Here is a 16,353-nt window from a genome sequence, read left to right as displayed (position 1 = left end):
GTTCTGACATGATTCATCTTAGTTTTGTTTTTTTTTTTTACTTCACAAAAACCTGCCATTTTAACAGGGGTGTGTAGAATTTTTATATGCGTTGTAATCAGATTTTTGAAAGTATATTATATATATTTTTTAATTCCAAATGTAGATCACTTATGTAGCCTAATAAGAATACTACTAGTTTGTTTAAAGGTGCAATAGTTGATTTTTTTTTATTTCTTACTTGTACAAGTAAACTGGAAAAATATGTAGAACATGATTAAAAAAAAACTGTTTAAGCCATGGCCTTTTGGCACGATTGTATTATGTGGCTGAGAAAACACTTTTGGAAAACTACGTTATGGTCTGGAATGGGCTTCTGGTCAGTCATTTTATAAACGCTCCATAACACCCCTTTACTCTGCCTAAGCAAACAGCAAAATTCTCCTGTGAGCAAAAACCCACACTATGCTTCAAAAAAACCTGACAAGAAACGCAGTAAAACCAGAATAAACCCTGTCAGTGCTTTTCCAAGATGGAGTCATTTATTACTGGTGAAGGGGATGAAGCTGGACACAGAATAGCGATGATGCTCCTGGACAGCTACAGCATATAAACTCAATGTGTATAAAACTCTGAGTCGTTTGAATGGTCGGCTTTAATAGATTAGCTTTTTTTTTTTAATTACAAAGAAAAACAGTACCCATAAGGCCCTCATGAACATTTTAATAGTGATATAACTTGGCTTTCAGGCAGTTGAATGGCCTATTTTTTAGCCAACAGTGCTAATTCTGGTGTTTTAAAGCTCATGATGTCGCGGGAGGATAGCGAAGGCACTCATGGAAATCATAATAAATCATTATGAGCTGAAATTCACTTGTTTCTAGTGTTATAACCCAAGCAGTTGACTGCACTTGAAAGTGTTGTCATGATGTCATCCTTGCTAATGCTAACTCTAGTTAGCACGCTAACGCTATATGAACTCTATGAGCCACGTTCCGGGGGTGGAGCTTAACTGTTAGAGACCTAATCTTGACTAATTTTGATTAATCATACCTAATGCACCTTTAACAACCAAACCAACATCATCGAATGCACAAGACTCATATAACTTTATGATGTTACAATTTATACACTTTAATAGTAAAACAGACTGTTTATAAGTGTTAGATTATATGAAGTTTTATTATTTCTATCAAATTTATTTTAATTTATAGTTTCTTAAAAACTATTGTTATTAATTTTTATTAACTATTATGTGCTAACTTAAGAACTACATTACTTATCTTGTTTATATGTTTTATTACTTATATATTATCACTTACTTTATAGCAGCTATAAACAGTCATTCTCACGCCAGCCTCTCTTTTTTCTCTCTCATAAACTTAATAAGACAAAACCCCTGCAGTTTTCATGTTCCCGAGAAACCACAAAGCGTAACTGACACTGGACCCCTGTCAGCTATCTAACTGTCAACTGTCTAACTGTCAGCTGTCTAACTATAGACCAATTTCAAACCTCCCCTTTATCTCCAAGATCTCCAAGATCCTAGAAACGGTTGTAGCACAGCAGCTATGCTCATACTTACATAGGAATAACATTCATGAAATGTATCAGTCAGGATTTAGGCCTCATCATAGCACAGGGACAGTGCTGGTTAAAGTGGTAAATGACTTACTACTGGCCTCTGATCAGGGTTGTGTCTCCTTGCTTGTGCTGCTTGACCTTAGTGCAGCTTTTGATACCACTGATCATGCTATTCTCCTCGATAGACTGGAAAATGTAGTAGGCATTAAGGGAACGGCCCTTTCCTGGCTCAGGTCTTATTTGACTGATCGTTAACAGTTTGTAGACGTAAAAGGTGATTTCTCTTCGCATACTACGGTAAAGTTTGGTGTACCACAAGGCTCTGTTTTAGGCCCACTGCTCTTTTCTTTATATATGCTACCTCTAGGCCAAATTATTTGTAAACATGGTATTAGCGTCCATGTTTCAGCAAAGCCAGATGACAGACACCAGCTTAATAAAGTTGAGGTATGTGTAAAAGACATTAGAAGCTGGATGCTTATTAACTTTCTCTTACTTTATTTCTGACAAGACAGAAGTACTTGTACTAGGACCACATGCAGATAGAAGTAAGCTTTCTGATTACATAATAACTCTGGATGGCCTTTCTGTTTCATCATGTGCAGCAGTAAAAGACCTTGATGTGATTATCGACTCTAGTCTTTCTTTTGAAGCTCATGTAGATAATATCACTAGGCTTGCTTTCTTTCATCTCAGAAATATTGCTAAAATAAGAAATATATTGTCACTAAACGATGCAGAAAAATTAGTTCATGCTTTTGTTACCTCTAGGTTGGTTTATTGTAATGCCTTACTGTCTGGATGCTCCAGTAGATGCATAAACAAGCTAGTCCAGAATGCAGCAGCGAGAGTCCTTACTAGAACCAGAAGATATGACCACGTCACCCCTACCTTATTCACACTGCATTGGCTACCTTATTCACATTGCATTGACTTTGGGTCTTTTATGATCCGCCACGGCTACTTAGATCAAAAGGTGCAGGCTATTTGTTGGTATCTTGAATAATGCGGGCTACAGCTGGGGGTAGAGCTTTCTCTTACAAAGCCCCACAGTTATGGAACAGCCTTCCACTTAGTGTTCGGGACTCAGACACAGTCTCAGTGTTTAAGTCTATGCTGAAAACATATTTGTTTAGTCAAGCCTTTTGTGAATAGTTTTTTCTCAGGTTAAGGAGCAGGTCTGGAGGGTTCACAGGCATAGAGTGTTGTGGTGAACTGGGATGTTTGGATGCTGTCGCCCCCCACTCTCACACGTTCACTCAGGTTTGTTGACGGTGGAGTGGCTGGCTGCCTTATGTCCCAGGGTGCCCTCATGTCTGTGTTAGCTTCTGGCTCTCCATTTTAGTTATGCTGTCATAGCTAGTTTTGCCAGAGTCCCTGCTTGCACTCTGCAAGCAAAGTACATTTTCCTTAACAATTAGAGGACAAAAGCTTACCTAACAATCTCTCTCTCTCTCTACATCTCTCTCTCACACTCTCTCTCACTCTCTGTCAAGCTACACATGCTACTTCTGAGATGCCAGTGATCCTGACCCCTTCTGCTCCTCCTCGCTGCCTGACCCATCCTGATGCCCTACTTCTGGTTGGAGTTCTCATCGGTTGAGTTCGCTCACTGCTGCTGGGGGCGGCCACATATGGACGGCCTGAAGAACCGTTTGGATTGCTGGGGATGGTGCCACCTGGGGGCTGTGGAGATGGCTTGGGGATCACATATTGGGAGCTGTTCTGTAATGGCTTGGGACCGCGATTGCTGTAGTGGCTTTGGGACTGCAGTTGCCACGAGCACCTTCGTACTCAGGACTCCATCAGTGGACAGTGGATAGATTTTAACCAACCGGACTTCTTGCGAAAACTGTGATGAATTTACTGGTTGCACAATTGCACTATTTGTCCATATAGTACACAATAATAGAAGGGATTTATTTATAATCAGACTATCTGGTGTCACCCAGATGAGGATGGGTTCCCTTTTGAGCCTGGTTCCTCTCAAGGTTTCTTCCTCATATTGTCTCAGGGAGTTTTTCCTTGCCACCATTGCCTCTGGCTTGCTCATTAGGGATAAATTCACATATTTACAATATATTTTTTGAATCCATTTATTTTTGTAAAGCTGCTTTGTGACAATGTCCATTGTTAAAAGTGCTATACAAATAAAATTGAATTGAATTGAACTGGAGACTCCTTCCAAAAAATGTTATATAAGCATCTCTTTACAGAAAACTTCACTGCATCAACTTTTTAACTCATTTACATAGTCCATCCGCCACACAATTCCCTTTGAATTAGCTGTTACTAAAGAAACGATAATTTATTAGAACATAAATATTAACCTGAGGTTTGTATTGCAGCCGAAATACTACTCAGAGCCGCTGTTATAGAAAATTAATCAACACCTTCTGACAAAGCTCCATTCAATATCCTATGTACTTGTATAATACTATATATTATATAAACACACTAATATAGTTTGTAATGACATTTTTAAACTATTTCTTAAATGCTATAATAAAAGGAAGTAATACCTAATCACTTATATATTATTATTTACAGATATAATTGTTATATTCTTATGTGTATTGCAAGTAGCACTTTATCAGTTATAATATTTATTACTTCTAGATACTTTAGATATCTTTATATGTGCCTTGAGACACACATAGTGTGTGTGTGTGTGTGTGTGAGAGAGAGAGAGAGAGAGAGAGAGAGAGAGAGCTGAAGTCCAGATCTTATAAACGCTGTTCAGAGTCGGCCGGACTGCTGATTAAGGGTTAAGCAGGCGTGGGCGGCTCTCCGGAGGCCTTGCTCTATTTTTAGCCTGTAGACTGTGTGAAAGTACTCCGAACTTACAAACTGCTGCCAAACCTCTGGATCACTGTGTGTGTGTGTGTGTGTGTGTGTGTGTGATTGTGTGTGTTTGTTTGGAAGACATAAATGGACACCACAGATAGACAGATGTTACATCACAGTTAAGATTCTGTGAATAATTTCACTCGCACTGCTAGGAAAAGTTTGGTGTATCTTGCTGGGGATCTCTGAACCACCTTGGCTGCAGTCCACTGTGTTCTGTGGAACCTGGTGTGTGTTTGTCTATATGTTTGTTTACCGTTCTCCTGATTACCTTTTAGATAGCGCCGCACCTCCAGTGCTTCCACAGAATCTGTAATTAGATTTTGGAGAAGAGGCTGACTCAGATGGGATCAGAGGGCACTTACTGTAAAAATCAAACAGTCCAACTATCAGGAAAGTGATTTCAACTGGGAATATCCAGAAGTTTCTGTGGGAAAGGATGTCTCCTGTGTTGGTCATTGTGCTTCGGTAGCACGCATTCATAAATTTTCCTTGGTTGAGAAGTGTAAATGTGGTTCTGTTTGAGTGCTGAGTGCTTAATCTGATATATCTCCCTTTTTGATGATTAAGAGAACAATTCATTCATTCGTCATTCATCATCAGTAAGCACTTTGGCCTTGTCATAATCATAGTGGATCCGGAGTCTCTGCTGGGAATGCTGGGCGTGAGGTAGGAATACATCCTACATTCCATCACAGGGCACCATTCACACACTCATTCACACACACATACACACATTCATTCACACATTAGCATAGCTAGTCCACTTACTGGCATGGTTTTGGGAGGTGGGAGGAAACCGGAGAACCCAGATAAAACCCAAAAGGACATGGACAGAACAGAAAGTCTGCACAGCTCCTTCCTGGGACGTCCTTGCCAAGACATCGTTTTACACACACTAGTCATTTTAAAGTTACTTCTTTTATCGAATTGTTGCACAGGGCATCGAATCGATATGATCACACACTGAATTTATATCATTAGCAGGTATACATACATATCACATGCTTAGGTTCATATATAGTTTATATTATGAGTTTATATAGTGTTACAATTTATTGAAATTTTCAAACATTCAGTTTTACTATGCACAAAAAGGAAGCCAAGCCAGTAGACCAATGATCATTATTAGTAGAGAAAGTGTAAGCGAATTCAAAACAGTTGTTCTTATGCTAGTATTCATGCACTACAATCCATTAAAGCTGCAAGTTCAATTTTGATGGCTTTGTGAACCGTTTTGACCGATTCATTTAAAGGAATCACTTCAGAAGAATGATTCCTTCCAGTCAGACATCACTACCAAAAAAAAAAAAAAAAGAGAGAGAGATTCTGGGGATCTAAGATGGCTGCCCTTGTAACATTACAGCAATCTGCTACACGGTGAAGTTTTTCCTCATATTTATAGATAACAGTAAGTTAGTAAGTCAAGCTCAGACCTAAACTACAACAGGAAGTCGTCATGGTTTGTTGCAGATATTTACATGGTGAATTTCCACATCTCCATTGCTCGTTAACTACATTATACAAAGCTGCAGCGAAGAAAACTGAAAACATGTCATGGTAGATTTAAGGAAAATGGTGTTCATTTGATTGTTGGCTGAACTCTACTTTGAAAAAGGATCTGAAGATGTGATTCAGAGCACAAGAGGATAAAGATCAGCTGAATGATCGCTGGGAATGAAGCGGAAAGGAAAACTAAAAGAAACATAAATCACACTGAGACAAATAAAAAGACTGGAACTCTTATCGATTTCATGCATCAGAGTCACGACAAAAACCAGGAAGAAGGAGAGGAGGCCGCATACACACGCACACACACACACACACACACACACACAGACTGACACAGACACAAATCTCATAAGCAGGAAAATGATTTAAACCAGGAAGATCCAGAAATTATTGTGTGAACTGGCATCTCTGCTCCACACACACACACACACACACACACACACACACACTCTTCTTCTTCACATTAGGTGTGTAAATGAGGCTCTATTCGAGGCTTTAGCTGGGTTTCAACCCGTGACCTTCAGTTGGATTAAAGGAACACTGTGGTGCCTCTCTGATCCGCAGCCGTATTGAGTTACTGCGCTGGCCACTAGACAAACACAACTGATCCAGAAAGCTTCGATGTTCAAGCACACGCCCACACACACACACACACACACGCACTATCCTTCTGAGGACCTTTAACAGACATAATTATTAATGTAGCTAATTAATTCTACACCTAAAACTAATCCTAACTTTAATCTTAGTAACCAAAACGAATAATTTGTTTCTTTTAGTTTAAGGTTTTTGTTTAAATAAAGCAGTTTTCCTTGTGGGGACCAGCCAAATGTCCCCACAGGGTCAAAACTCCTGTCCTTGTGGGGACATTTAGTCCCCATCAGGTTATAAAAACATGCCCCCACACACATATATACAGTTCACACGCACCCTCTTTCTACATCCACCATCTTGATCTCGCTGCCCACATGCCAGACGAGCCACATGAGTTTAGTCTACATGCTCATTTGTTTATGTGACAGAGTATGGAACTTCACAGTGTGTGCCAGCGCCCTGTCTCTTTTATGTGCGTGTGTGTGTGTGTGCGTGTTGGTCTGTGAGTTTACAGATTTCATAAAGGATTATACACTCTGTCATGAAAATGTGCGTCTGGTTGCAAATGATCTTCTGGTTCTGTTGCAAAGGTAGAGGAAGCAGTGAGAAGTACAAACACTCAGCCGTTAAGCCTGAAATCAACCGCAATTAGCTTCTGGTTTTATATTTCTAAACAAGATGTAATATTTAATAGGACTTGACTGTCGATTCCGCTTGTAAGAATGTTTAAAGCTGTGGTCAGTGATTTGACGTTCTTCGCATAAGGCACATTTGCACTCAGGAACTAATTCAGAACCTCAGGAAGTTTAGACGTTTCCACCAACATGGCCTCACTCTTACAAATTTGTATTCCACTCAACTCCGTTTTCATGAAACATTAGGAAGGTTATGGTTAGGGTTAAGAACAAGGTTAGCATTTGTAATTTTCTCACAATTTCATTTATATATGAGCCAAACAAAACTCGCCCTCAAATTTGTATAAATTCCTCAAGAGTTCGGGTTAGTTTCTAAAGAAAAACACGGCTATTTGTAGTTCCTGGAATTCCATGAACTTTTTACTAGTTTTTCACAATGGGTTCATGGGACCTGCTTTTGAGTTTGTATTATTTAATTTAACAATTTAAAATGCTTGATAAAAACAAGAATAGAGAGGGTCTAATATATATATATATAATATATATATATATATATATATATATATATATATATATATATATATATATATATATATAATTTTTTTTTTTTCTTATTAGAAGACTGTGAGATGTACTTTAGAGTTTTGGGCAATGTCCTGTGTTTTAAAAGAGGTGCTGTTAGATAGATAGATAGATAGATAGATAGATAGATAGATAGATAGATAGAACACGTATTCATGTAAATAGACAACATAACGGTCAGGATAAATATGGCAGGAATGTAGCTACAAACGCATTCAGCTAGCTAGACAACAATGGGACTCAGTGAGTCAGTCTGTCTTTTCTAGGCCAGCACTCCAGTCAGTCCGAAAACAAATTCTCAACTTAATATACACTGAAGTATAGTTTGCTCAATAAAAACCTAATACGTAATTTAATGTATATGGACCTTTAGCATACTCAGATATTATTTATACCTGTATTACTACATCGAAAACACACCACTTGCTGTACTTTTCTTAAAGTATACTAACAAGTTCAAAATAAAATGTAAACTAGTGAACTTCTCTCCAAGAAGCAAACTGAAAGAAATACAAACCACATTGAGGCAAAACCACTGGAGTCCATATCAGTGTCATGTACCAGAGGTGCAACAATAACCAGGAAGAAGTGACGGGAGCCACCCACCCACCCACACACACATACACACACACACATACACACACATACAAGCACACACACACAGGCAAGGTGAAATAAAGGTGTTAATAAAGACCTGGTCTTACACCACCTGTGTACACACACACACACACACACACACACAGACCTGCCATCAGCAGGACCCCTGAGCATGGAGGGGGTTTGGGGCTTTATTTCTGTGAACAAAACATGAACTAGTGAGGGATATGCAAGCAAATTAGTTCCAGTTCCAAGGCGTATTATTGCTTTTGTTCTGCTTTTATTCGTATTATTGCTTTTGTTCTGATACGTTATTGTTTCCATAGTAACAGCTAATACATGAGGACTTGTATAGCAGATGTACCACATAAACAGATTTTTAAAGTTTGTTAAAGTTTGTTTGTAATTGTTGATATGGTATAGTATTTAACATTTACGGAAGGAGTCTCCAGTGTCAGTGTAAATCTGTATCTTTAAGTTTTCTGACCTGGGAAAGTTTTCAAGATGGAGGGATTTGTGGTTTCCCGAGGTTTCTGAGGGAACGACTGTTTCTAGCTGCTATAACGTAAGTGATAACATGAACTATCTGGTTTCCACAACATTGAATGTAACTATAAATAGATAAATATACAACTTTAATAAAAAATTGCTGTGGCGTAATAGGAATAAAACATATCAGGGTGTGTTGTTATTGGAAAATATTCAACTTTGGGGTGGTAACAGTAACTTCTTCGTGTCAGGCCGCATCACACCACCTTGTTGTTGATTATTTTCCTATAACAGCACACTCCCAAGTGTTTTTATTGCTTACTTAATTCTTCATGAGCTACAGTAAAAAATATACACAGCTAGGAGAGTGTGAAAAGTGAGTCTGGACCCATTGACTCATCAGAAATGAAAGAGTTATAATACAGTTCTCACATTTTTGTTTTTGAATCTGCGTGCATGTTTAAAGTTTATGAAAGTTTTATTGGTTTAATCGTCAATCACTAAGATGTCAAAGAGAATAAAGAGATGCTAGTTTTATTATGCAAGTGTTGCTTGAAGGTTATTGAGGCTAAGCTAAAGCAAACACCATGCTGCGACGAGTGCACTGTAGTCAGGGTTATTTGAAACTGTAAAGTGGAACCTGATGACAGCGTGAGTCTGGGGTCTGTAGGACACGGTACCAGCATGCTGTCGGGTTTCTGCTGACCGAGACATCACGCTAAGATAAGTGGAAAATGCTCTGTTATTTTTGTAATGGCTGATATGATGATAACAGTGTAGTTGAAAACGAAACGTTGAGGAAAATAAATGATAATATCGTTGCATGTACATTTTAAGTTGTAGAAAGAAAGAGTGAGATATATAGATAATATAGTTGAATGCAAAAGTTTGTATACCCTTAGGACAAAAGGGAAAAACGCAAAGAAATTTAATGTCTAGAAGTGAAAAAATTAGTATGTTAGGTTTCATAGATATGTCCGATAGTGTATGTAAAGATATTAACAGTGAGAGAAAAATCTAAAATAATTTCACTTCAAAGTTTCTGACTGTGGTATAAACATTATCTAGTAACTTGAATACAGTTTGGTTTTATAACCTTGTCATATCATCTGAGCAGCTATTTTTCTTTATTTTTTGCCTTATGCCTTATGATTTGGATTGTTGTCTTGGAATTATAGTTTTGGTAGACAAATTGTACACCAAACTTGCACACCAAAGCAAACAGGAGTTTGCAGCAGTTATGTAAAACTGAAAATTTAATACAGTAAGAAAAAAAAAGAATTCTTGAGAAATAAAATGAAACTAAAAGTGAAGGCCAAATATGGTGACCCATACTTGGAATTCGTGCTCTGCATTTAACCCATCCAAGTACACACACACAGTAGTGAACACACACACACAGCAGTGTGCAGCCTTTTTTGTTGCAGCGCCCGGGGAGCAGTTGGGGGTTCGGTGCCTTGGTCGATGGTCTCACCTCAGTTGTGATATTGAGGGTGGAAGAGAGCGCTGGTCATTCATTCCCCCACCTACAATCCCTGCTGGACCTGAGACTCGAACCCACAACCTTCAGGTTCACCTCCAACTCTCTAACCATTAGGCCACAACTGCCCCTAAAAAGGTTAAATTATAAAACTAAATAATAAAACCAAACAAACCCAATAATGTGTACATTTTTGATATGGCTTTGGGCATAACTTCTATTCAAAATCCATGGAATAGTCTGCAGAATTAATATATTTATTAATGGCATCGATCCCAAGGTGTAATAATGTTGATGGCGGAGTTTTCAACCAGAATATGAGCCGCATGTCACACAAAGGAGTATTTGTGGAAGTCACTGCAGATTAAAGGGAACCGACATTTTGCTGAAGCCAGTGTGGGTTTTGAATTGGGAAATTTCTCTTTCAGACTCCAGCAGGCCTAACAGGCTTTGAGGTTTTTTCACCAAAGCACCAGACGACAGGCAGCTGGTCCGACCGTATGGTCTGGCTATTTATTTGTTTATTTGTCCAATAAACCCAGAGACGGGCGTGTTGTTTTAGCAGCTGTTCGCAGGGCTGAAAGATTCACGATGAGCCTCTGTAAAGTCTGCTTTCCAGTGAAACGGAAGAACACTCACAAAGTGTATTAGATTGTGTAAGCTGTTGAAAATGATCAATGGTGTCATCCTTATACGGAAAAGAATGCAGAAAGTGTAAATTTAAACCTGACAATATACGCTACACTGATGAGCAACTGCAGAAGTTATTTAGTATTACAGGAAGTTATGTGGGGCTTCGCTAAAACCAGAATAGTTTCAGTTCTTTTTTGATCATATTTCTGTAGGACAAATTTACAGGAATCTAGTTTCTGATTAAAAAAAAAAGGTCCGGGATTTCTGACTTTCTTTTTCTTGGATTTTTCCTCATTTTCTCCCTAATTCTCCCTCACCTACCAATTCCTGCCCACTAGCTAACTATTCCATTTTCTATGATAGCTACCAAGAAGGGAAGGTGAAGGCTAATCTGTGCTTCCTCCAACACATGTGAAGCCAGCCAAACACATCTTTTCAAAACTGCTCCTCATGCTGTATCACAGTGCTGCGTAAGACACTCAGAGGAAAGCACTATCTGCCCTCTTCCACATACATGAGCTCACCAATGCCTATGATTGGCTAGTGTCTCTGTGATTGACAGGCGAGAGAGAGTTTTTGTATTGTGACAAATTTAGACATTTATTTAACAGTAACCAAACCTGTCAAAATAATAAAAAATAGTAACAGTCACAAATTTGTTTATCACGAGTGTTAGCTAAGAATGGTAGCTAGCTAGCTACAGTATCTTAGCATGTAGGTTCTGCAGCTAAAAGATAAATAACTTAAAACATTAATAAAATCCACAACACTTAGGAATCAACATTTTGCCCATCCCTGGCCGCTTTAACTACACTTTACCTTCAAATTTAATCATTAAAACACTTCACAGATCATCCTTTTTTGCATTAACGTGTGAATCCGTTTACATCTCATGCTTGAAACATCCTTTTCCATGAGTCGGCCATTTTAGGTTATGAAAAATGTACATTATAACTCCACAGCATTCTCTCAACATTCATCTCTATGATATTATAATGTTTGGAATATTCCACAAGTCACATGTTCAACAGGAAGTTGCATCACCTGGATTTTCTGAAGATCATAGGAAGAAGAAAGTAAGTTCTGTTATTCCTTTTTCCTTTATTTTCAGTAATATTGTGACATTGATTGATGAAAACACTTTGAAAGCACAATTGTTACCCAGATTATAGACTAAAAGTATATTTATTGATACATAAATATATTTTGAGTAAATTATTACAGTGTTACTCATTTAAGAGCAAATGCAACTGTTTACAGCAATGAGAGCTTGTGAAAAAAAGGAGATATTGTTCCCAGAGATGATGGGGGTTAACACTTTTTTTTTGAATAGTTAAAATGCATGTTTTCTTAGATTTGATGTTGAAAAAATATTAGTATTTTTTTAAAAAAAGAAAGTTTAACCTTTAATAGTTATGAGTTAATTTGTGCCACAGACATGGGAGTATCAAACACGTAACACGTCATTCTATAATAATTTGCAGCTGTCAAGTTTGAAACAAAGTGTGAATATGAAAAAAATGTCTTGTTTGTGCTGTGTAAAAAAATATTTGGCCCATATATTAATCTGTATAATCAGAACCAGAGATTCAGTGGGAGTTTAGCGGACTTGCTCGAGGGTCCAGCTGTGATTTTTTTGGGGGTTCTGAGAAATAAATGGTCGCTAGCACAGAGTCAATTATAAATTAACCAAATCCAGGCTCTTGTTTGCGACATCTCCACTGGATATCTTGAAAATCTCCAGCTTTTAATAAGTTATTGCAGGTGTATCCACAAACTTCACCACCATTCCCAAGGCCAGCATGCTTTTACTTGGGTTTTATTTACGTTTAGCACTCGTCACACACAATTAACCAAGAAATCACGTCATTAGGCGTGCGTTTCACACAGTGACCCGGTTTCCCTTGACGTTCTCACAAAGTGGTGTGTTGATGTGCAGCAGAAGGCTGCTGCGTCTGTGAGACGCTTTGCTTTGGAGACTGAGCGGTAAGTGATGACTCAGTGATGCGCAGTAATGTTTTTCCCCCCCTCACGTACACGTGCCTTTACGGAAAATACTCAGACAGGATCATATGATATACACTCACACACACTGAGGCGTGCTGATAAGGGCAGGAGACGAAGAGATAGCCACACAATGGACAATGGGGTTATGCACAAGCTTTTACGGGAGCTGGAATTCCACGAGACGTTTGTACATGATCATAGTCATGTGTAATATGGGAAACACCAAGAGACGAAGTCCATTGGATAGTTATTTAATTATATAGTTATTTTCCCATTTTCGCCAAAAAACAAGCTCATTTTAGTGAATTGCTTGTGGTTACCTCCTTGAGCTTCAGACGCACGTTTGCTTGCTGAGGTAATGAAGGAATTCTTGCCAAAATGTTCCTATTTATCTGCAAACTTTGCACACTTCCTATCTCTGCATTCATTATTACTGAAACACGCCGCAGTTGCTCTTTTAATTCTTCTAATAGAATCAATATACAGTATGTACATATATGAAGCATTCTGGAGAATCAGGGTTTGGCCATTATTATTATTATTATTATTATTATTATCATTATTATTATTATTATATTTTGCTCATAACCTGCTTTAACAGCTCAACTTTACAGTATTTATTTTACAGGCTTGTACCTCAAACGATTGTGAAATTAGAGGGATACATTTGTTTACTGTAAAATAACAGAAAATATTACCTGGGAGTAAAATACTGAAATTCGTCTTTTAGTGCGAGTTCAGACCTTTAGCTTTCAACAGCTCAGTTGTATCCTGCCTCAAACGTAAAGCTAAAAACGTCAGCCAAATGAGCAAATGTAGTGGATATATTTTTTAACCGTACAATATATTACTGGAAACATGCAGTGAAATACTGTAAAAAGTAATATAGTGATGATCTTATTTACTGCAAATTTACTATAGAAACTCTGCTGCCTGTACATTACTGTAAACAATTTGACAATTTTTTTTTTTTACAGTGTACGAAACCATAGACTTTTTTTTTGTTTACCAAAACAACATGGAAATTTTTTTTATCATGGATACCTCAGTACTGATATCAGTATCAGGTATTGGTCTGATTTGGTGCTTATTTTCTCCTACTCATAGTTCGTGCTCACTACGACACCAACATCACATACCAGGTGATATGATTTGACATAAGCCGTGACACTGTACTTTACATCATGGCACAGTTGAATCCTCGAATCTGATTGGTCAGAAGGTGTGCTCTAGTTTTGTATAACAGCACGGCTCAGACAGTAGTTCCAGTTCTAACATGATTGACAGGTTAATATTAATATTAATATTAATGTTACTATTGTTATAATACGTTATTGTTTCTATAGTAACAGCTCATACACAGGGACTCATACGGCGGACACGTCACACAATCTAAGACGTATGTAAAACGTATAATCGTTGATGTGCTGATATTTTTTGTTAGGAGACGTTCATTTAACATTTATGGAAGGAGTCTCAGGTGTCAGCGCTTTGTAACAGTCACGGTGCTTAGCAAAGTTTCCCAAAATGGGAAAGTCTCCAGGACAGAGGACTTTCTGCTTTCTTGGAAAAATGCGAGAGAAAGCGAGAAAGAGAGAGAGAGAGAGAGAGAGAGAGAGAAAGAATCTAACTCTAAACCATTAAAATGTGTGATGTGTTGTTCATTATTAAATTAAAATTTGTAATCATTGGCAAATCTCTGTGGTATAAGTGGAATAACACACTCCAGACCATGTGGTTGTATGAAAATAATCCACTTGGTGGGAACGTCATTCCACTTTGTGTCGTACCGCATGACACCACCCTGGCGTGGATTATTGTCGTATAACCTCACGGTCTATTGTGTGTTATTCCTTCCTTGTTGCTCTGATGAACAGAGGACACTTTGGCAGCGATCTGGACTTATTTACCGAGTAATGATTGATTTTGTTGTTGACGAGTACAAGAAAACATACTCGTACTTGGTTGGAAAAAAATGGTATTGATGCATCACTCATTTTTGAATCTTTTTAATCTTGCCTTGGCCATCTTCCTGCAAAAGTGTGTAAGGAGGCAGTGTGACAAACATGGCGGAAAAAACAGTCTGCCTAAAATTTGCTAGATAGAAATGTGAGTTTCCTCACACACTGAATGTTAGCAAAATGGACATAAGTCTAATCAAATCAGATGGAAATCAGATACCGCTTGTCAAAAAAGTCACTGATGATCCTGCGTCACAGTCCAAACAAAAGCCATCCATCCATTTTCTGTACCGCTTACCCTACACAAGGTTGTGGGAAAGCCTGGAGCCTATCATGGGGAACTCAGGGCACAAGGCAGGGGACACCCTTGACAGGGTGCCAGCGCATCACAGGGTACAATCGCACACACACCACAGATAATTTGGAAACACCAATCAGGCAAAAGGGCATATCTTTGGACTAGGGGAGGAAGCCGGAGTACCCAGAGGAAACCCCGAAACACAGGGAGAACATACAAGCTCCGCACTCTCAGGGTGGAGGCAGGATTCGAACCCCCAACCCTGGAGGTGTGAGGCAGACATGCTAACCACTGAGCCCCCGGGAATGAAACCTTTAAATGTAATTTTCTCCCTTTACACTTTTGTTTCAGTTCAGGAAAGTCTGCAGTTTGCAGAACTTTATACTGCAGAAAATGTGAACATTTTACTTTAATCGTAAAGAGTTTTCTCAGGATGCCACACATATACCTTGTACAATGCACATACAATATGCTTAAAGGAATACTCCAGAACTTTTCAGACTAATTACCACGGACAAGACATATTTTCATGTACTCTTGAATTCGTGTTATGCATCCACATGTTTTAAACATTTTATTCACAAATTTATTATTCATAGCTGCCCCTAGCCTTCCATTATAACCACAGTTTATTCAATTGATTTTCCATTCCTTGTCTCATTACATGGAAAAATGTAATCATGTCAAAATTACTGTCTGTTATAATCACACATACTCTCCAGATATGTTAGATAGACAAGTTTTAAAATGTTGGAGTATTCCTTTAAGGATGAGCAACTGATATCTGTGCCATGTTCTAGCCATATGGACAGCATCATTTCTGATAAGTAAAAGGCTCGTGGATCAAAACAAAACAAACAAACAAAAAAAGCTGTAGGAGGGATATCATACTGTTGGTGATTCCTTAAACATCTGCTCATTCATGTGAACATCTTGATGCTGGGAAATGAATAGATTGTATATAATAAACTGATCAACAAAAATGTGCTTCGGATCTGATATACTTTATTTTTCAGATCAGATATACTTTATTTGTCCTGATGAGGGAAATTTGTTTTGAGCATCTGTGTGCTTGAAGTTGTAACTCACTCAGTCTGTGATTTTTGATCATTCAAGAAGCCTCGTCTGTATTTTCAGATATGAGTCAGGTCCGCC

This window comes from Pangasianodon hypophthalmus, chromosome 13 (assembly GCF_027358585.1).
Source record: "Pangasianodon hypophthalmus isolate fPanHyp1 chromosome 13, fPanHyp1.pri, whole genome shotgun sequence".
NCBI classification, from domain to species: Eukaryota; Metazoa; Chordata; class Actinopteri; order Siluriformes; family Pangasiidae; genus Pangasianodon; species Pangasianodon hypophthalmus.
Note: the sequence above shows the minus strand (reverse complement) of the source record.